The sequence below is a fragment of the Chlorocebus sabaeus genome, chromosome 10, assembly GCF_047675955.1.
Source record: "Chlorocebus sabaeus isolate Y175 chromosome 10, mChlSab1.0.hap1, whole genome shotgun sequence".
NCBI classification, from domain to species: Eukaryota; Metazoa; Chordata; class Mammalia; order Primates; family Cercopithecidae; genus Chlorocebus; species Chlorocebus sabaeus.
This window is the reverse complement of record NC_132913.1, coordinates 33,857,534-33,879,730: the sequence shown is the minus strand read 5'-3', so window position 1 is coordinate 33,879,730 and position 22,197 is coordinate 33,857,534. Positions and strand designations below refer to the sequence as shown.

The window sequence follows — 22,197 nt, the reverse complement described above, 5'->3', positions numbered from 1 at the left end:
TCACCACTGTAGAATCTCAGAAGCTAAATAGCATCCCAAAATTAGATACGTAAACCTATTCCCAGAGATCTTTGAGGATGGGTAATGTCATATAGCCTTTTCTTGTATTTCCCTATATCAGAATTTTGCACTGAGTAGGGCATCTATAAAACATTACTAAGTTACCAGTGTTTAAATTTCCATGTTACATTGTTGCTAAATCTGTGAGATATTATGACCAAACTGATTGTAATATCTAGGAAAAGCAAAATAAAACAACAGTATCTTAAAGCTTAATTCCAGAATAACTCACGTCAATGAAAAGTTGTTAATATACAATCAGCCTACATTATACATCTTTCATTGATACATTTAGCATATAAATAAGACTTTAATATGTATTGCCCCATACACAAACACATTTTAGTGTTTCTAAAATACTGATACTTCTATTAATTAATCTGATCTGATTCTTTAAGTCCTTTTAAGTTAATACTAAACCAATACGTAAGAAGGAAGAGAGGTGACGATTTCCATAAACTTGGTCAACAGTTTCAAAAAGAAATACAATCCGATTGGGATTTTGATTTCCTCCAGTTCCATAAGGTGAAAAAAAAAGATGAAATGAGAGGAGATGGCATTCACCCATCCATTTAAAATCAGTGCTGTATTTCCAAGGGCTAAAACAGTTACAGTTGCACTGTTCATTACTTTGGAAGTGTCACATTTTCTAGTATGACAAGATGTATTATGGATGGGGGTTTTTATAGATGTGGAGAAATCTCTCTCAAAGTTGTTTATTTGATTTTCTCCCCTTCTGCCTCTTTGTACTTCAGCGGCCAACCTTGGGATAATGGGATTACTTTATGCCTTCCACATCAGGCTCTGGATGAGTGCACAGAGGCCAGTGGCAAGAGGAATAAGATGGTTGTAAAAATGCAAACGTTGGAAGTTAAAAAAGGTGCACCCAATAACTTGCCCTTAAATTTAAAAGGAACTAAATGAGGAACTTCTGGACAATTTATCTTACTGTTTACTGATAACAAGTCACTTTGTTTTTATGTGCTCAGTCTAGTATTCCATAATTTATTTGAAAGAAGAAGAGAAATAATGTAGATAAATGATGAAGTGTCAGGGTCTGACACTCTTAAATGAAGCTATTATGGTCAAAGAGAAAACGTAAAACCTGCGGCTCATTATGAGAGTGTTCTACTTGTCAGTTAAGTGAAAAGGCCTGGAATGATTTCCAGTTTATTTGTCATTGCAGTTATTAAAGCTGTCTTTTTGGTGCCATGAAAATGAATTGAAGACTTTATTCGAAGTAAATTTGTACTAAAGCTTTCAGATGTATCTTATGTGAGCTCAGTGAGGCAGGGAAGCAGCTTAAAAGCTGAAATATTACAAGGAGACAACTACCAAAGTCTTTGAAACACACAGAATACATAAGTGTTGATAAATGAAGTGCTTTTTTGACTAGGAAACAAATTTTTGACTGTCATAATGGAATAAGATTGGTAATGGGATATAATATCTACTAATTGTTGGAAGATATTTTATCCCTATGAGGAATTAATTGCCTACATATTTTAGTAACAATTCTACCAGCCTATCTTTCCAAATATTGATTTCCAAGAAAGGTTAAAGAATGCATCATTTTTGATAATACATACTTAATACTTAGTAAATATTATTAGAATAAATACATCATAGAAACAAAAAAAGTATGTTTTGAGTAATAATAACTGCTAGGCTAGAACAATAATCTCTTAAAAACTTGAAAAGAAGTTCAAAAAACCAGAGTAGCATATTCCATTTTCCTAATTGAAATATCAGACTGCAAAAGGCTGCATCTTACTGCAATATATAAATATATTATTGACAGTTTAATCTTACAGGGCTCGTCTTCAAATACCTTACATCCTTACTGAGGTGTGAGAATAACCTGTACTTTAGCTTACATTGGAAGAAAATCAAATCAGATGGACTACTGACATGGTTGAGATGGATTCCTTTTAAGCATTGAAAAAATTAACCCATTTGTTTCCTTCTTTCATGGCTGAGAGATCTTTGCTTTCCCTTGTGCTACTCTGGCAATCACAAGTATTTTTTGCATTGTTTAGTTACGCTTTTTGAAAGTTTAGAAGTGGATATTAATAGGGATACCTAAAGAAAAATGGATAGACTATATCAATTTTTCACCTCACCCCATTAAATAAGAAAAATCACTAAAATGAATATTTTATTTCAGGCCCAAGAAATCTCCCAGTCATGCCGCTGACTTTTTATTGTGGATATTACAAACGTGTTGACACATCTTCAGGGTCAGTTTACAAAGAAAACGGATTCTGCATCCTCCTCAAAGGTAATTTTTCAGTGTTTCCATCAGATTTTATAGCCATTTTCAGTGATATTGTCAGAGTACACAGTCTACCAGGCTCTTTATTATATGCCTTATTTTCAGGCATTTAAATGTGTAAAGTCTCCCTCTGAAATCAAATTTGTTTTTATATTTGGAATATTTGAAATATTCCTATAGCTTTGATATTCTAATAGCTACAAATCCCAATGCTATACAAATAAATGCTTTACAAAATCATAGCTGTGATGTGACAGTGAAGAAAGCTATACAACATAGCAATTGCTAGATAAAGGTGTAGAGAGTTTAGATTTAACCTGTTTAAGAGTCAGATTGTGTTTATACTCCCATTAAAGTTTGAAAAACAAACAAAATGGTTGAATTAAATAAGCTACTACTTTGGGAAAAAAATGACTAATTGTTTGATTCACATATTAGTATTAATGCATACACATCTACGTTGTTGTTGTTGTTTGTTTTTGAGACAGAGTCTCGCACTGTCACCCAGGCTGGAGTACAATGGCATGATCTCGGCTCACTGAAACCTCCACCTCCTGGGTAGCTGGCTCAGCCTCCCGAGTAGCTGGGATTACAAGAATCCACCACCACGCCCGGCTAATTTTTTGCATTTTTAGTAGAGATGGGATTTCACTATGCTGGCCAGGCTGGTCTTGAACTCCTGACCTCGTGATCTGCCCACCTCAGCCTCCCAAAGTGCTGAGATTACAGGCGTGAGCCACCGCACCTGGCCACATCCTCCTTTTATGTGTACATACACTGCATAGTCACCTTATGTTTTTGAGCCTATCAGGTTTTTTTAACCATTTAAGGAATTTTTATTAAACCAAGAATTTCATAATCCAAGTTACATTTCCTTGCTTAGTTATCAATTCTATTATTTAAAACATAACTGACATTCTGAGCTATTCCACAGTTAAGAGTTACAAAATTAAAGAAATGCTTTAAATTTTCATACTTTGCTGAAAATTCTTTTTCCCAGGGTCTATAAAACATTAATTTGTTTTAATTTTAATTTTTTTTTTTTTTTTTTTTTTTGAGATGGAGTTTTTTGCTTGTTGCCTAGGCTGAAGTGCAATGGCATGATCTCGGCTCACTGCAACCTCTGCCTCCCAGGTTCAAGCAATTCTCCTGCCTCAGTCTCTCTAGTAGCTCGGATTACATATGCCCACCACCATGCCCAGCTAATTTTTTGCATTTTTAGTAGAGATGGGGTTTCACTACATTGGCCAGGCTGGTCTCGAACTCCTGACCTCAGGTGATCCACCCCAGCCTCCCAAAGTGCTGGAATTACATGCATGAGCCACCACGCCTGGCTTGTTTTTACATTTTCCTATATTTTTGTGTTTTGTTTGTGATTTTCAAATCAATAAGTAATTTAGGACTAATAAGTTTGCTAGACTTGGTATTTCCTCAGTACATAAGGTTCACAGTTTGTTTTCCTTGTTTATGTTTTGTAAGTTTTTCCATCATAGTTTAGTTTCTTGATGTTTAGTTTTATTTGTTGAAACACAAGTTTGTTTGTTTGTTTTTCCCGTGGTCCCTGATCAATTTTAAGCAGTTGGTACACCAGTAGCACTGTTAACTGCTTTCTGGAGCCTCTTTCGCACAGTAGGCTTGTAGTACAACTACAGCTTCAGAGACTCCAGAGACTCAAGCATATGAACAAGTTTTGAATTATCAAGCTCCAATAACATGCCAGTGATTTTACCAGCAAGAGTAGTGTGCATGGCTTGAATAAGAGGAAACAATCGTTCACCCAATATCTGCTTCTGCAGCTGAAGAGGGGCAAATGCCAACATGAAAGCGGTAAAAAGTTTTTGACCTTGGACATGAACAGCAAGCTGCTGCCTGGTAACCTGTAGATGTACATTATGATGTTGTTGAGGAATGTGAATTCCTGCAGCATATTTGTACTGTGGAATGATGTGGACAGCAGGAGTGGAGCCAGCAGTAGCAGCTACAGGACATGGACCCATTGTCCGTATTGATGAGTTAGCAACACACTGTGTAGACATGACTGGTAAAATCTGTAAAGAAGCTGGTCTCAGAGTGGTGGTTAGGAGCAGCTAAGCGGTCATATTTTGGAATGGATAAGGTCTGACACTCTAAGCAGCCCAGGGAGGACTTGGTCTTAGTTGAGCAATTTGGCCAGGAGGATAGTATGCAGCAGGTTCTGGGGCTGTGAGACAGCTGCCATGAAGTAACATGAAGAAGGTGCTGGCTGGTAGGGGTTGATTACAGGGTGAGGCACAGCTCGTACACTTGCCATCTTCTACACATATTGGTTAGTGAGGTGAGCCAGGTGCTCTTCTTTGCGGTGAGCTAAAGCTACATACAATGGCTTGCTGGCCACAATTTTACCATTCATTGCTGTAACTGCTTTAGCTACTTTTTCTGGGGAGGAGAAACATACAAAGCGAAACCCTTTGCTACAACCACCCTCCATCGTAACATTTGCACTAGTGATTATATCAAATGGAGAAAACTCTTTCTGGAGACGTTCATCATCAATACTCTCATCAAGATCTTTCCCATAAACCCTAGCACCCTGGTATCTGGTGATTCTATCTTGCTTCATCTGTCCAAATTTGCACTTAAGTTCTGTCTGCCCTTCCACTTTTTTTCTGAGCTTGAACAACATACATTTGATTTCCACTGAACTCCTTTCCATTCATCTCATCCATAGCTGTCTGTGGATCTTCATGCCTTTCAAAGCTTACAAATCCAAATCCTTTGGATTTTCCACCGTCATCAGTCATTACTTTCACACTTAAGGTCGGTCCAACTTTGAACTCTTTTGCCCTAGCTCCAAGTTCTGCTGCTTTTCTTTAGGAGACGTAAACCGTCCAACAAATACGTTGAGACCATTCAGGCGCATCCCATTCATTTTTTTTCAATAGCTCCTTCAGCTGCTTCCTGTGTCTCAAAGTGTACAGATCCACAGCCCTTGGAACCACTTTTATCACAAACTACCTTACACGAAAAGGAGTTACCAAAGCAGAAAATCCATCACACAGTGCCTTCTCAATGCATTTGTCCTGATTTTTAACGAATACGTTGCCCACTCCACTTCTGAGCAGTGATGGATCACAATGAGACCACAGGACTCATACTGGCTTGTCCTTTATAACATCAAAGTTCATGGTGGTCAGAGCACGCTCCGCGTCCGCTGGATGCAGGAAGTTCACGTACGCGTAGCCCAGGAAGCGGCAGGTGATCTGGTCTCTGAAGACCCAGATGGGGAGGGTGGACCGCTTGAGTTGAACTTCTCTTGCAGCATCACTTCAGTCACATCCGGGTGCAGGTCTCCCACGTACAGTGAGGCCACGGGGTAGCTGGGGGCGCTGGGGTTCATCGCGGCACGGCTGCCCGCAGGGCCACAGGCCGCGACCCTTTCGTGAGAGGAGGAGAGCGAGTGTGGGGCCGGGGGTCTCGGAGCCGGGGGCGGGGAGCAAGGGCATGCGCTGAGGGACAAAAATCAACCAAATCGGAAATGACTTACCCGCCAGAGTGAGGTCGGTTGGCCGCCGCTGTCTGCGCGCTGCCGGCGGGGAGCCACGGTGCTGGTCTCGGGTTCGGGCGGCGGCGGGAAGGCCTCAGTCTCCTGGTTCCTCCTTGCAGCTGCTGCAGGGCCGCAGGCGGGGTCGGTCTTGGCTGTTGACCAGGTTATTTTATAAAAGCAGAAGAAAAAATATTATAATTCTCTGGCGGAGTAGATGCCGATTTGGGGGGAAATTTTGGGAGGTATTTTTAAAAGATTTTTTTAGGGAGAAAGGCCATATTCAGGTTTTTATGTCAAGCTAATTAGTCGTCTGATCAAATATATTTTATCTGGGTTTATTTACTTAGTATGTAGATGTCAAAAACTAAATTAGTTGGATGATAAACATTGCAGTTTCTCTTTTTATTGAACTCATGGAATAAAGGAGGAGGCAGAATCATAAAACATACGAAATACATATTAAGTGCAATTAAAGGACGGCATAGGAGTTCAGAGGCATCTAATTTATCTAATGTTTGTAGGCAAGGAAGACTTCCCAATGGAAAAAGATTCCTGACCTTAAACGTTGAAGAAACAGAAGAATTGACCCAGTAAGACTGTATCAAAAGGATCCTACCTGCATTTAGGTTTCCATAAACCAACAATCCACCTAGCTAGTTCCTTTCCTTTCATGACACTAGACCAAATTTCTTTGGAAGAAAAACCATTGAGCTCCTGCTTCCCCCACAAAACACTTAGAGTCAATGTGGGACTCTAGCCAAATTAGCAACAGGGAGTTCAAAGCCAATTAGGTTAGAAATGATTTGCTTTATTATAGATAGCTATAGATTAAAATCATACTAATTTCCCTTCTTTCTCTTTGTAAATATGTATTCACAATGCCTACATACAGAATTAACATATGGTTATTAAACGACAATGGGAACCAAGAAATTTAATCTTTTACTATATAAGTTTACATAAACATAGAAATAACAGAAAATCTTTTTTTAATGCTCCAGGTGCTTTTCTTAAAGTTTTAATTTTCCATTTTTCCCTAAAAGCATGACAAGTAATTTTAAAATTAAACTATAAATCATTTGGTATTATAGTCTCTATTAATGATTCAATTTCCAGATTAGATTGTTTATTATAATATGCCAACATAAGATATTAATGAATATGTGTTTATTGGTTATGCTTAAGTATTATTTTCAGGAAAGTAAATCTGTGGATCTGAGGCAAATATTAAACAGACATATGTCAAAGATTTTATTTAACCTGTTAATTAATGAATGGACCAGGAAAGTTAAAATCAGTTCAAAGAACATTTGATGAGGTAAGTATAGAGGTAATTTTAAGAAAACATATTAGGGTGAGATTCTTGGGTTAGGTATAAAACTAGTTAATGTCTTTCTGGGCAATAAATTGTGACTTTCACAGTTATCTCTTCACTGGAGAGAAATGATTTGCATATTTACCTGAGAAAAATCTGTACATTAGGTTGTGTTCCTAAAGAGTCGTAAATTTTGGAAAGTAAATAGAAAAGTAATAAAAGAGCATCTAGTAATCTATTGCTTGTTTCCAAACTTCAGGTAATTTTTCTAATAGTTATATGTAGGCACTTCTTCAAAGACGTTATTCTAAAATTCTGTCACTACACTAGTACCTAAGTGTGGTTTGATTAAATCGGTGAGTCACTTCAATAATACACCAAAGTAGACAGTATTGGCTTTTATGCTAAATTGGCTGCTTGCAATTTCTGGTTTGGTCAAGATCTTAGTTGATATTTGAAATGTTTTTAAATACACTTCCTAAAAATGGTCTGATAAATCTAGGTGCATTATTCCCATTAAAAGAGAAGCTAAAACTTAAGTCATAGTAATAACTATTTTAAAGAGATGGATGAGTAAGGAAGGAGTCTCTTTATAATAAGAAAACGCATTAGAAATGTTTATAGTTATTGCATGCTGGATCTAAACTGAATTATGTCCTAAACTTCATGTGTTGAAACCCTAACCCGCAATGTGACTGTGTTGGGAGACAGAATCTTTAGAGAGGTAATTAAGGTTAAATGAGGTCCTAAGAGTGGAGCCCTAATCCAATATACCTGGTGTCCATATAAAAAGAGGGAGAGACACCAGAAATACACCCACACGGAGAGGAAAGGCCGTGGGAGGACATAGCAACAAGGCGACCTTGAATACACAAAGGAGATTGATCTCAAGAAAAACCAACCTTGCTGGCCTCTTGATCTTGGAATTCCAGGCTCCATGACTGTGAGAAAATAAATTTCTGTTGTTTAAGCCATACAGTCTGTGGCATTTTGTATGGTTTTCCTAGCCAACTAATACAATCTCTATTCACTAGAACATGTTTTTGGTGAGAAATAAAACTTGTAATTTACAATGTATGTAAATGCACATTAGTCATAATTATTAAATAAATTGGTTACATTAACTAAATTAGCTATTAGACACATTAGTCATAATCACTTTATTCCTAAAAGTGCTTAGGTTAGAAGAACCTGGAAAACTAACCAAAGAAAGCTACATAATAAAATCCACCAAAATATTTCCTATAAAATGTCTTAATTTATCAGCTCATTCCTTTGCCCTTACCAGCATGTCTCTTCCAATTTTTTTAAACTAATTCAACCTTTTACTTTCTCACTTCTCAAAATGCATATTCTCCATTCTCTGAACTGAAACACTGACAAATATCTTGTTTATTTCAATTGCTTCTAAGAGAAAATGCCACTAGTTTCATAGAACCTGACTCCATTGGACAGCTGGTCATGTTTCTTAATCCCAGTCTGCGTTGCTCCTGGCTAGTTCTACTCACCAGAAGGTGTTGAATGAAAAGGGCTGTTTGAATCACAGTCCTGCCTTGCTAAGGCCTTGTTCAGCAATATCTGTTTGTATTTTTACATAGACTTAGAACTATGTAATAGACTAAATGTGACAAGCATGCGACCACTTTCCGGGGTCGAATACTCTTCAGAAAGCCAGATTTGGGGTTTCATTCAGTGATATTTAGTTTTCCTTTAAGAATCATAGACAAATGTTGAGGAAAAATAATACGATCAGAAAGTTACTCATTTCATCGTATTTGCACTCTAAGAAAAAAAATTTAATTAAAGGTCTGACTGAATCCCTGATATTTTTGACATGCCACATAGTACTAGAAACCCTATTACTTCCTCTGGGCTTTGCTTTCTTTATATTCTTTTCTCCTTTCCAATTTTCCATAGTCTTTTTTAAAAAGTAAGATCTTTTTCTTTTCTTCTACTCATTGATAGTTTGAGATTTGAGACCTGTTCTAGCAGCTTTACCAAATGATAAAAACATGAAGCCTGCTTGTTTAAATCTCTTACGCAAACAGTATGAACTCCTTTTTGTGGTCCAGAAAAAAAGAGTCAGTCACCACCACAGTGAGTGCTGGTTACATGAAACAAAACATAGGCACATTCTGATTCACTTGGCTTGTTACTTTAAGCCCCACTTTCAGGCATTAAGAGCAAACGCCATGTAAAATGAATTATATATTCCGAGAGAGGAGTAGCAATTTTTTTGGTATGTTTGTCTTTTCTTTTGAAAAGATAAAATCAGCCTTCAGTTTTAGTAGACATTCCTTTTTGAATTGAATCACTGAGTTAGTGAATAATACAGAGTTTGCATGGCCATATGTTGGATGCAAACACGGAGCCAAGGATAATTGAAATGACTTCCTCAAGATCACTCAAGAGCCACTGGAGGAGTGTTGCTCCCAGAACAATAATTTTTTTTTTTTTTAATTTTGTCACATGGCTATAAGAAACCTATACCTGATCTCCAGGACATTTCTCTAAATAAAAGGTAATCAGTGGTCAGACATGTGGCGAATATATTAGACTGCTGCTTTTACCCTGGTGTGCTATTATTTGGGGCTTATGAATAGAAAATGTAAAGTAATCTCAGAAGGAATTTTATTCTAATGTTCTTTCAAATAATAAAACCTTTTGTTTGAAAGGAATTAGGATGACAAAAACCTAAGATTACGGGAAACCTGGTAGCAGATCTTTCCTTGGCAAGATTAGAGTGAGTTATGACCAGTCAGTGGTAAACAAGTTTCATTCATTTTCCATTTCTAAGTTGAACTTCAGAGGAACAGTTGCCAACGGCACTGTGGCCAATCATTTAGTCACAATGCATTGTTTTGGAGACATATGGTACCATTTTAACCTATCCATCTAGTATTCTACAACCAGTGCTTCTACCCAGACTGAACATTAGGTGTTCTGATTGTTAAAATTTTAACATAGCCACATGTTGATGGGGAAATATAAGGCTTTTCATTTTCGTCACTACACTGGATAGTAAGTTGTTTTCCAGGAAACTACGAGGCGTTAAAATGCCTCTTCTATTTATATCATCAACATTCTAAATATATTATGTAACTTATACATACACGTCCAACGTTTTCTTCCATAGAGTGATAACATTAGTTACTGTGTATGAAATTTTTTTTACTTCTTAATACCAATTTCAGTAACTTGATTTAAGAAACAAAAACAAGAGTTCAAGAAATAGATTTACAAATAAATGGTTTCCACCTTTTGGGCTTCCTTATGCATCAATAATTTTTCTACCAAGTAGATTCTGTGTGCCTCTCAAAAAAAAGGGACAGTCTTTGTCATGAAAGATGCTCTCTCAGAGTATCTTTGTCCCCCAAATCCCAAAATCATATGACTTCTTAATGATTATTTTTTTCTCACTCACTAATGGAAAAATTGTCTTTGCTTTTTAAGATATTATGGAAGTGTATATAATGTCTTATGGGATGTTAACTCCTCCTAATCACAAATACATTTAATGATACAGAGAATGCAATGAATAATTTAGCAACGATAAATTATTTTCAAAAGGCAGCTTTATTTTGATGTTGATTTGAGAATTCTACCTAGGAACAAAAACAAAACAAAACAAAATGAAAAAAACCTTGCATACCTACCTCGAAGTAGATAGTTTGGCACAAGTGTAAATGGGATTCTTCAAATATATTTTAATCAGATTGAATATTTTGATATGTAATAAAATTTGCCACAACTCATACAGATGTTTTATTAATAATGGGTTTGTTCATAGGATACATACATAGAGAGGAAGGTATTTTTATTCATTTATGGAAAGGGGTCTGATAAGAAATCATTATTTTTTTCTCTTAAAATTTGTTATACAGACTATACTTTTTTTTTTTTTTTTTTTTTTTTGAGACAGAGTCTCACTCTGTCACCCAGGCTGGAGTGCAGTGGCATAATCTTTGCTCACTGCAACCTCTGCCTCCTGGATGCAAGCAGTTCTCCTGCCTCAGCCTCCTGAGTAGCTGGGACTACAGGTGTGTGCCACCACACTCGGCTAATTTTTTATATTTTTAATAGAGATGAGGTTTCGCCATGTTGACCAGGCTGGTCTCAAACTCCTGACCTCGTGATCTGCCCTCCTCGGCCTCCCAAAGTGCTGGTATTACAGGCGTGAGCCACCACACCTGGCATAAAGAATATATTTCTTTGAAACTCCTTCATGATGCTAATTCTAGTGAATACTTATTTATTAATTAAGTTTCCTAGAATTATAACTGAAAACACAACTAAAAAGAAAGGGAAAACAACTCCAGCCAGCTTCCCAAAAGGAAAAATTACGGAATTTTATTGAGCCATGGTGAGGAATCCAAGAATCAAGTAAACGACCAAGAATGAAAATCTAGGAATCTCACAGACTTTTAATCTAAAATACTATAGTTAAACTGACTTAGTTCTAAAGATTTTCAGAAACCGACTCCTCAGTTACCAATTCCAGTTTCTGAGGGCAAAATATCTGATTTTTCTAGCTTAAATGCCCACATTACAGTTGTGTGCCCTGGTGGAAGTGAGGGGCAGATTTTAACAAGTGAAATTTCCAGATACTGAGGGTCAGTGTAAGGTTGGAAGACGTTCCCGAAGCGGGGTAAATTGAAAGCAGATAAATCACATTTGGGAATTGTAGTGGATACCAAACTGTATGACGTCACATGAGCTTGAGAACATGTCCTTGAAGAGTTTACAATTCAGTTTTGCAACATAATAAGAAGACTGATTGAAAGATAAATACAAACAAATAATTCAAATAATAGTTGAAAGAAATAAAACCTCTATACATTGTACAGAGAACAGCAGGTAGCAGGCCAGAAAGATCACTTAAAAGTAGAATGGCTAATGTAGGTTTTGTCCTTCATAAACTTTTCTTTTTTAAAATGAAGTTCTTCTAATGTTTGCTCAGAAAGTATTTTAGGTGGAAGAAATTCATTGGCAGATGAGGTATAATTCCTTTTCCTTGGTTAAAACAGTAAAATTCTGCAAAGAAACTATCAGGCTGAGACTTTGTACTACACCCGCTTATGAATAGCTGCACAGATTTTATTGTGTGTGATTGTCCAAATGGGATAAAGCTGTGTATGTGTGTTTGATTTATGATACTGTAATATTAAAAATTTGATTCAGGAAAATTGTTTTATTGCCTTAAGATTTGGGAAAGAAATGTCTTCTAGGTTTTATTTATGAGATATTTCTTTATGGGCAAAATAAAATGGAGATTGAATGTTGATGATAGGAATTTGATCATTTTAAAAAATGCTGGTTTTGATTTTGTTTAAATTATGTTTATTTTGTTGTATAGATTTTTTTTTCTTAACTTTTGACACTTTGCCTAAGGACATAAAGTATCTGCATGATGCTTTCTTTGTATATCTGCGTGAAGAAACGGGAGTTTCTTCAAATTTGAATGTTGTTGCCTGTTGATGCGTGGTTATATCCTGAAATATTAACTTACAAATAAGATGGCAAAAGAAGCAGCTAACATTTTGCCAGGCAATGCCATCATGCTTACACAAGGGCCGATAATTCTTCCCTGGTAAAACAGCAGCTTGATCCGTGTCAGGCACTGTTCTAAGCTGGCGCCCACAAAGCCATAAAGCTTTCATATGATTCTGAAATTACATATATACATAGAAACACATTCCCCTTAGAAGAAACTATTATGTGTTCTTTGATAAAATGTTTTAACTACTCTGACAAGGACCTTATGAGACTCAAATCCTAAATATTAAAGGTATAAATTCATCTTCATAAACAAATGATAATAAACTCATAAAGTGTTTTAGAAACTTGTATATCATTCTCAAATTTAGAAAACAGCATCTATTTTAACAATTTTTAGGCGTGTCCTACTAAAGGGCTTATGAAAACTATTTTTTTATAGAACAAAGCCTATTGAATTTTCAAAGAAGTATTTGATAACATGTTTACATTTTGTGAAATTTTTGGTATGATAGGAATTCCAATTGGGTGCAAATGCTTGTGGAATGGGCATATTTCTAAGTCTAGCTAGTATACCTGGTAAATAGTAGAGACAACCCAGGAAGGGTAGGACAAATGAACACCATATGATAGCATTCTGTAATTTTTGCACTGACTTTATCAATCAAGTAAACAAACACCTTGACATACCACCTTTTCCATCCTAACAAAAAAGTTCTTATTCTGCATATTAGCTGGCCATTTAAGGAGCTTACAAAAAGGTTAATATATCTGAGTATGCTTTCATAGCTATAAATTCCTCCCTTTGGGAAAAAAAATTTGAAAAATGCTTATTGTGATAAGACTATGTGAGTGATAGTTCTGCTTCATCCCCTGAGAAACACTCTCTACTTTCTTCAGGTTTGTATCATCAGGTTTCATCAGTCTTGCCACTAAGATATTCTCTATAAAGTCCAATCTATAGTCTCTTTATGGCAATGAGTCACCAAATACTTAAACTATTAAGTTACTGCATGATCTTTTATCCCCTGAATAAATTACTTAGGTTCTTTATCATGCCTCAAAAGCAACTCAGGCTCTGAGCACAGTTCTAAGCTAGGCAAGGTTTACCCTGTCACTCAGCCTTCTGATGCTGCAAACTTCTTCACTTTGAGACTCTTCTTTCCATCTATAATCACAGCAGTGTCCTCCTGGCACCCTTTGTGGATACTATTATCAAGGAAGACTCAAAATCTGTTTCCAGGGACAGTAAAGGACTGTTTGCAGTTTTAAATATTTCCTTCCTGACAATGCATATATTTCTACTAAAAGTGAGATCAAAGCCTTGAATTTAAACTTGAGTCTTAACACTTTTGAAAATATAATTTAAAAATGTAATCAGGTTGGCCAGGCCACTGGCTCATGTCTGTAATCCCAGCACTCTGGGAGGCCAAGGTAGGCGGATCACCTGAGGTCAGGAGTTCAAGACCAGCCTGGCCAACATGGTGAAACCCCACTCTACTAAAAATACAAAAATTAGCTGGGCGCAGTGCAACGTGCCTGTAATCCCAGCTACTTGGGAGGCTGAGACAGGAGAATCGCTTGAACTCAGAAGGCGGAGATTGCAGTGAGCTGAGATTCTGCCACTGCACTCCAGCCTGGGTGATAGAGCAAGACTCCGTCTCAAAAAAATAAAATTAAATAAATAAATAAATAAATAAATAAATAAAATGTAATCAGGCATTTCTCCAGAAGAAAAAAGTACACATAAGTTTTCACAAAATCTTAGGGAAAGATAATATCTGGGAAAGCTATAGAAGGAATATATGTTTTAAAATCACTGTAAAATGAGCTGGGCATGGTGGCTCACGCCCATAATCCCTCAGCCTTTGGGAGGCCGAGGTGGGCGGATCACTTGAGGTCAGGAGTTTGAGACCAGCCTGGTCAACATGGTAAAACCCTGTCTCTATTAAAAATACAAAATTAGCCAGGCGTGATGGTGCAGGCCTGTAATTCTAGCTACTCCGGAGGCTGAGGCAAGAAAACTGCTTGAACTTGGGAGGTGGAGGTTGCAGTGAACCAAGATCGAGCCATAGCACTCCAGCCTGGGTGACAAGAGCTAGATTCCGTCTCTAGAAAAAAAATAAAAAAATAAAAAATAAAATCACTGTAAAATGAATAAACATGTTAGGGTATAATTTTGAATATCAATGAAAAAATTTTCTTAATTCTAGAGTTTTCCCTCCATCCATCTGCATATTGGTAGCCTGGTATAAAGAATAATATTTTTCCAAATATTTAATATTTAAAAAGAATATTAAAACTTTTTTTCATTTTCTTATAATCTCTCGCTAAATGCAGTATTTTATGGTGGTTGGGACACTCTAGAAAGTGTTAACTGATCCACAGCTGGGTGTGGTGGCTCACGCCTGTAATCCCAGCACTTTGGGAGGCCGAGGTGGGCGGATCACAAGGTCAGGAATTCGAGTCCAGCCTGGCCAATATGGTGAAACTCTGGCTCCACTAAAAATACAAAAATCAGCTGAGCGTGGTGTCAGGTGCCTGTAGTCCCAGCTACTCGGGAGACTGAGGCAGGAGAATCGCTTGAACCCGGGAGGCGGAGGATGCAGTGAACCAAGATCGTGCCACTGCACTCCAGCCTAGGTGACAGAGCAAGACACTGTCTCAAAAAAAAAAAAAAAAAAAAAAAAAGGTGTTAACTGATCCAAATTAGAATGCTGTAAGACAATTCCTCTTGGCATTTTCAATGCTCTATTCTTTCTAAATACAAACTTAGGTAAATTAAATAGAAAGCTTAGATAAATAAAGTGTTGCATGTATCCTATAAACTTTCATGCAAATGTAGCTTTTTTATTATTTAAGCAACAAAAGTAAATTAATTATGTGGCATACATTAATTACATTAATTAGTAGTATTTGGGAAGTTACATGTAGAAACTGATGTTATATCTTGATAGATAGTTATTGAACTATAACATATACAAATCAATGGATAAAGCTAAAAGCCCAAGCTTTGCATTTTTATTTCTTAATCACTTTGTATCAAGATTATTTCAGCATATTTACTAGTATGTCAACAGTAAGATTTTAAGATGTTTCTATGTATAGTTAATAATATAATCAGTAAAAAATGTTTTACAGGCAAACTCATAGTTGTGAAGCTACATATGAATTAAAGGTAAAATCTGTGACATCTTACTGCTCTTTTGTCCGGTGTGATCTATCTATAATTCACATTGCCTAACCAATCTTAAATATAGATACTAGAGTTAGAGTATTTGCAAAGTACCAAGCTGACAAATAGAGTTTGGCTATTATTTCTGTTTGGAAGTCAGAGTTTTGAGCTGTTCATTTTGTAGTCTGACAGTCATCACTACAATTCCTTGAATTCCCAAAGCTTTTCATACGGCTTCCTCAAGGACGGCTATCGTGTCTTAGCTACTGCAATGACAGATGGGATATAACATGTCATGTGATTGATAACTCTGGAGCCATAGTACTTAATCCTTCTAATACTAATAGCTGCATTATCATAGAGATTTATGAGAATGTCAGTTTCAAGTTCCCACTTCCATTCATGGGTTTTTAAAACTTCAGCTGCAAAAAACATGCATCCATCCCATTAATTCTAATTATCATGGTTCATCTTCTCAGCAGTTTTGCACTCCGGAACCTTTCAGTGCAAATTAACGTACCAAAAAAGTGTATTAATTAATATTTGTAGCTTTTAATTTCTGCAAGAGTGTTGTCTGGAAGCAGCTGGCAGTACAGGGCCGCTGCTATTGAATCTTTGCCAAACAAGTGCAGATGTAATTTTGTTATCTCTTGCTTAGTCATTTACGCAAATTAATTTGAACAATTAGCCTTTTACTGGTCCTTCATGAATCATGCAAAAGGGATCTGCCAAAAATTGCTAGTTGACAGAAAAGAATTGGTTAATGCTGTGCATTTTGTTGGAAGGTAATGCAGAGGGAAACTCAACATTATTTTAGACTGTAGACAATTGCCTAAATATTCTATTGTAAGATCTACTTAGCAATCATAAACAAACTTGAGAATTCCCCTTAATAAAGAATAAACCTGCATTCTAGAGAAGGTGCAGTTCATAGGAGGACTCAAATCTTTCGTGTAATAGCCAACTTGAATATGTCTTAATCAAGTCTATATGCAAAGTAGGAAAAAAAGTGTTCATTAAAAAGAGAAATCAATGAACTAATATTGGCTGCTTTTCAGGTCACACTCCTCACTTTTATTTACTCAGTCTTTGTGTATATATGTGTTTGTGTAATTATTTATCTATTATGTAAGGTAGATATACTCCACATTTGTAGCCTCATTTGATAGCTTCTAGGAACCTGAGAAATTAGTGATGCAGAGTACTTTAAAAAGTTAAATATATAGTTATTATATTTAGATGACCTGAGTAAAAAGCACCGTAAGTGAAATAAATGTAATTACCTCAGAAAGAGTAAAGATCTATTTTTTTGTATGTTTATAGTAAGTTACCACTATCGTAAAGAACACAAAAAAATAGTAGTTACAAAATTTGCAATTCTTTTTTTTGGAATCAGTACAAACTGCCTGTGATTTTATGTTTTTACTTTAATTCCACTTTCTTGGCATTTTCAATAACTGAAGCTAAGCTTTTCTCTAATTTTATGTATAAGTGATTGTACACTATTAAAATATCAAATCAAAGCTCACAGAAAAGTCTTTCTTTACTTTGTATAAAATTAGTTTAGAAAGGCCTCAAAAACTTTTTCATGGTGTATGCTAAAGTATATTGACACTTATGTGTTTTCCTGTTTTAAAGACATGTGTATATTCACATATATTATACTTATAATTGGTTAAAATGTGTCATTCCATCTTCTTCTTAACATTTGATTTTGTAGAAAATTGTTAATCTCAGACAATAGCTATCAGAAAAGAGAACTGAAAAAGAAATGGCTTATTTATTTATTTATCTATTTATGCTGGGAGAGGTGCCTCTCCCAGCATAAACAGATCTTAAAAGTACGTGCATTTGAGATAGGGTTAATGAATCATCTACTGTGCAATATTTTTAAAATCCAAGTTACTGATTATTACATAAATAATATAAATCATTTTAATCATCAAGAATATCGAAAACTGCAAAGTGATTGTTTTCAATCAATTTTTGGCTAGATAATGAAACTTAAACTTTCCCAAATATACTTTCTGCAAATCTAATATTAATGAAAAAATTAAATCAAATGTTTGAAATATTTTACATTTTCATTTATAGAAAATCTTATTTTATCTCTCTGATGGTATTAGTCATCCTTAAATTAATTTGTTTTGGATAATGTCAGGTGAATACAGTGTCACATCAAGCTCAATCTACATCAAGAGACTGTTTAGGTAACATGGAAAGTTTTAAAACATAATCAATTTTATGTTTTTCTGTTTGAAGAAGTGACATTTGGTCAGTGTTGAAAGTCTGAAATCTATAAGAAAGAAGAAATATTAAAACAAAAAATAAACAATTCCAATATTTTTGCAAGATAAGTACCATTAACATTTTGGTACATTTCATTTTCATCTTTAATCTTCATATTTTTTGAGAAACATCACCGTGACAAAGCAGTAAAGCACTAGATAAGATAAAAAATTATCTTGCTCTTAAAACAACTTTATTAATAATATTTTAATAAATATATAGTTTTTAAATTTAATTGCCTATTTTGATATTGCTACATGTTAAGTTGTGTCAATTATTTTTAGTTGAACTCTTCCTCTATTTTAGTTAAGTTCTTTAGACCTAAGTCTCAGAAAGGGGATTATTTGGTTCAATAATGTGAATATTTTGAAAATTGATACTTACTGCTTCATTTCTTTTCAAAATGACTACTTTTTCATAGAAATAAGAGAAAACTTAGGAGACTACATCTCTAACAACAGTAAATATTATCAAAATATTAAAAAAAGAATCTTTAATATTACAAATTAAAATTAAAAATAACAGATACTTATTTACCTCTAATCATTAGCAAAGTTGAACATTTTTATATGCTATCTGATACAGAATTTTCTCATCTGCAAATAATGATTAAAATATAAAATTCAGTGATTTTTTTGAGATTTACTTGTAATCATTGTTTTTGAAGTGTTTTGTAAAATGCTATATAAATATGAGCTACTATGACTAACATATTAGTGAATGATTGCTATGTATAAAAACTTGATTTTGCGATTATATTACTGTTATTTCAAATTATCATAAAAACAGTAATAAGACCACATGCCTCCAGAATTAGGAGCTATATATTTAAGTTGGCTAAAACCCTCTTCAGAAAATTTGTCTTCCACATTGCGTGAATATTTAATCAAAAAATTTAATTTACATATAGCAATACATAAGGTAATATACAATTAGCAATTTCGAATTCAATCTACATAGTTTCAATTTTTAAATTTCATCTTATCTTGCTAACACTAGTAAATACTATCATATAGTCAAGTCACTTATTGTTTAGAATCATCCTATATTTAACTTTACATATATAGTAAAATTCCTTAATTATATTCAAAAATTATCCTATATAAAACATTAAAATAGAGTAAAAAATAAGTCAACAAAATTATTTTTATTTTGTACTGAATTGTCCAAAGTAATTTAGTGATTATCTTTTTATCATCCACTAAGCTGCATGCACACATAGTCTACATTTTTGTTGCAAACATCCATAATACAGCATTCCAGATATATTTTTTTAAATAATTATGTGACTTGGTATAATAGTCATTATGGTATTAAATAAATATGAGGGGGAAAGAAAAGGACAAAATACTTCGGTTTTTCCTTGACTATATAGATGCCTTATGTGTGAAATGAGATGAATTTATGTCATTTATCTGATTACAAAGCAATATATTTTTGATGCTGAAAATGCAAATTAAAAAAATCAGAATTAAAGAAGTAAAAATAATCCCTAATCAGCAAAAGATAAGCATTGGTCATGTGTAGGTGATTATATTTACAGTATCATTTATCACTTGCATATATTTTAAGAAAATAAACCAGCTATTTTCCACTTAAGTACTTTCCATATTAGTAAAAAGTATTATAAACATATTTTTATACTATTCAATCTTTTGAAGGAATAATTCATAATTTATATAGTCAACTTTTTTAATGTAAATATTATGCAATGTAAATATGTCTATATCATATATATTTGATATAAATATAAATATTCTATATGTTTGTAAATATGTGATATTATGGACAGCACTGAAACTGATGATATATATCCATCATTATTTTCTTGAAGTACATTTCTTAGTTGATTTTTATATCATAAAGCCTGTTTTAGCATGTGTCTTAATGAGTACACTGCAGGTTTAATAATACTAGTAACTAATTCCTGGTAATGAACACCAAGGCGTTCAGATTTTAATCATCTTACAAGTGATTAATAGTTTAAAAATCTTAGTTTGTTAGCAAATCCACAACTAGTGTCTTAGTAATGTGTATCTAAACCAAGTGTGTGGTTTATTTCATTGCTGGGTAACTGACTAATCAGAAAAAAATATCTCATACATACATACTGAGAGAGATGAAGCTAGTCTCTCTATAATTGAAAGTATCAGTGGTAAACTTGGCTGGAGCTTGATTAATAGTATATTAAAATCAGAGTCTTCTTGGTAAGTGCTAGATAAGGAGTTTTGGGCAAATTACTTGGTTACCGGGAAGCCTTTAAATTTTAATCATGGAAGTACTTCAGTGTCATTAGAAACCGAAAGGACAATGGGGTCTGCTGGCAAGTTCTCTGAATTGTTGTGCTTTTCAGGCTCTCCTTCTGCTGTGCTATTGAGAGCCAAGCATGGGCTGCAATCGAAAATCCTTTTGCTCCCCATGACTTTGATTGCTATTATTGTAATTTAATATAACACAGTGTCTTCGGATAAAATAGTCCATGGAAATTAGAAGAAATAATGCAGAGGGTTGGGGTGGGGGTGGGACAACTGAAACAGAACTCAAAATTAGTCCTGAGTTTTAAGATGTATATCTTTCCTCAACTCACTGCAGTTGCAGTGAGAAAAATAAGGTTATCAAAGATGTTTAACTTAAAATAAGCAACAGGCCTAAAAGAAAGAAAACTTCATTCCATTTTGAACCCATGGAAATTATATTATTTTACTAGTTGCAAGGTACGTTTTGACATTTGACACGTGGTATTCATATATAACATGAGATACATATCGTTTATTTTAATGAAAATCCTAATGGTTATTATTAAAATTTTATATTAAATCATACCATGAGATATTTGACTCCCAAAAGGCAAATGAATATTTTCTCCTGTGTATATTAATTCTAGTTAATGTGAGCCTTGATTACTTCAGAGTTCTGAAAAGGTGAACAAAGGATACAACCACAAAAATTAAAGTAGGAATAATCTTAAAAATCATTTAATCCAGTAACCATATTTTGCCAATTAGTAAAAGGAATAATAGAGCAGAAACATTACCTGGTCAGTATCTTACGAAAACAACCTCCTGTTAAGAAAATTTTCAGCACAGTTTACAAGCTGGGAGATTCTTTTGTTATGTTTGACTTCTTTTTAAAAAACATAATGATTTATGCAGTGTTTCTTTTTTCTAGAAAATGGCACAGAGAGCTTGTGAGACTTAGAAATGATTTTCTGCATAATTCTAAGAAACCAATGCCATTATTCTATTCATTGGCAGAATGCATTATGTTCTGGGTGCTATACTGAGTTGCTTCTGGTTTCTCTAGCTGGCTTTAAAATATATCTAAACTTTTCCCTTTTGTATAAAAAAAAGGCAAACCAAGTTAGGTTACTTACAACTCATTTATGAACAAAACATGATCTCTTCAAGAACAGATATGAGCTTTTTTAAGCACTGGGGCCATAAATATATAGGAGATTATAGGAGAGATTTTTAAACAGTGTTTTCCAATGCAATATGGTAAACAAGTTTGTAGAGGAACAGATGAGATTGAGGATGGCTAGAAAACCCATATACAACATTTGATTATTTTCTATTCATCTCTCCACAATTTTAATTAGTCAATTAATTTTGATTTAGAAATAAGCATAAACTTACAGAAAAGTTGCCAGTATGGTACAAGTAACATTGTTTCCTGTACCTATGGAGTATACCTCAGTGTCCTCTTGTCCCTTCACTCCTGAAATGTTTTAGTTCTTATTTCCTACACAACCACTGTACAACCATCAAAATCAGGAAATTAACATTTATATAGCAGTTCCTTTTAATCCTCCAAGGATCTGATCAGAGTCAACTAGTGTATTTAATTATTACATCTCAATAGTCTCCTTCAACCTAGAACAGTTGCTGAACCTTTGACTTTCATGGTTTTGATGCTTGTGAAGTTTAAAGGTCAGTTATTTTTCAGACGTTGTTAAATTTGGATTGGTACTCCTGATTACATTCAGATTATCCATCATTAAAAAGAGTATCAATGAATTGATGCTGTAGTTTTCTCATTATGTCCCATTGAGGGGCTCATGATTT

General features: G+C 34.6%; 1 pseudogene; it reads right to left on the bottom strand.

Annotated features, from left to right (window-relative positions):
- Window positions 1-3,981: 3,981 nt before the first annotated feature.
- Window positions 3,982-5,800, bottom strand: LOC103217045 (polyadenylate-binding protein 1 pseudogene; annotated as a pseudogene).
- Window positions 5,801-22,197: the final 16,397 nt, after the last annotated feature.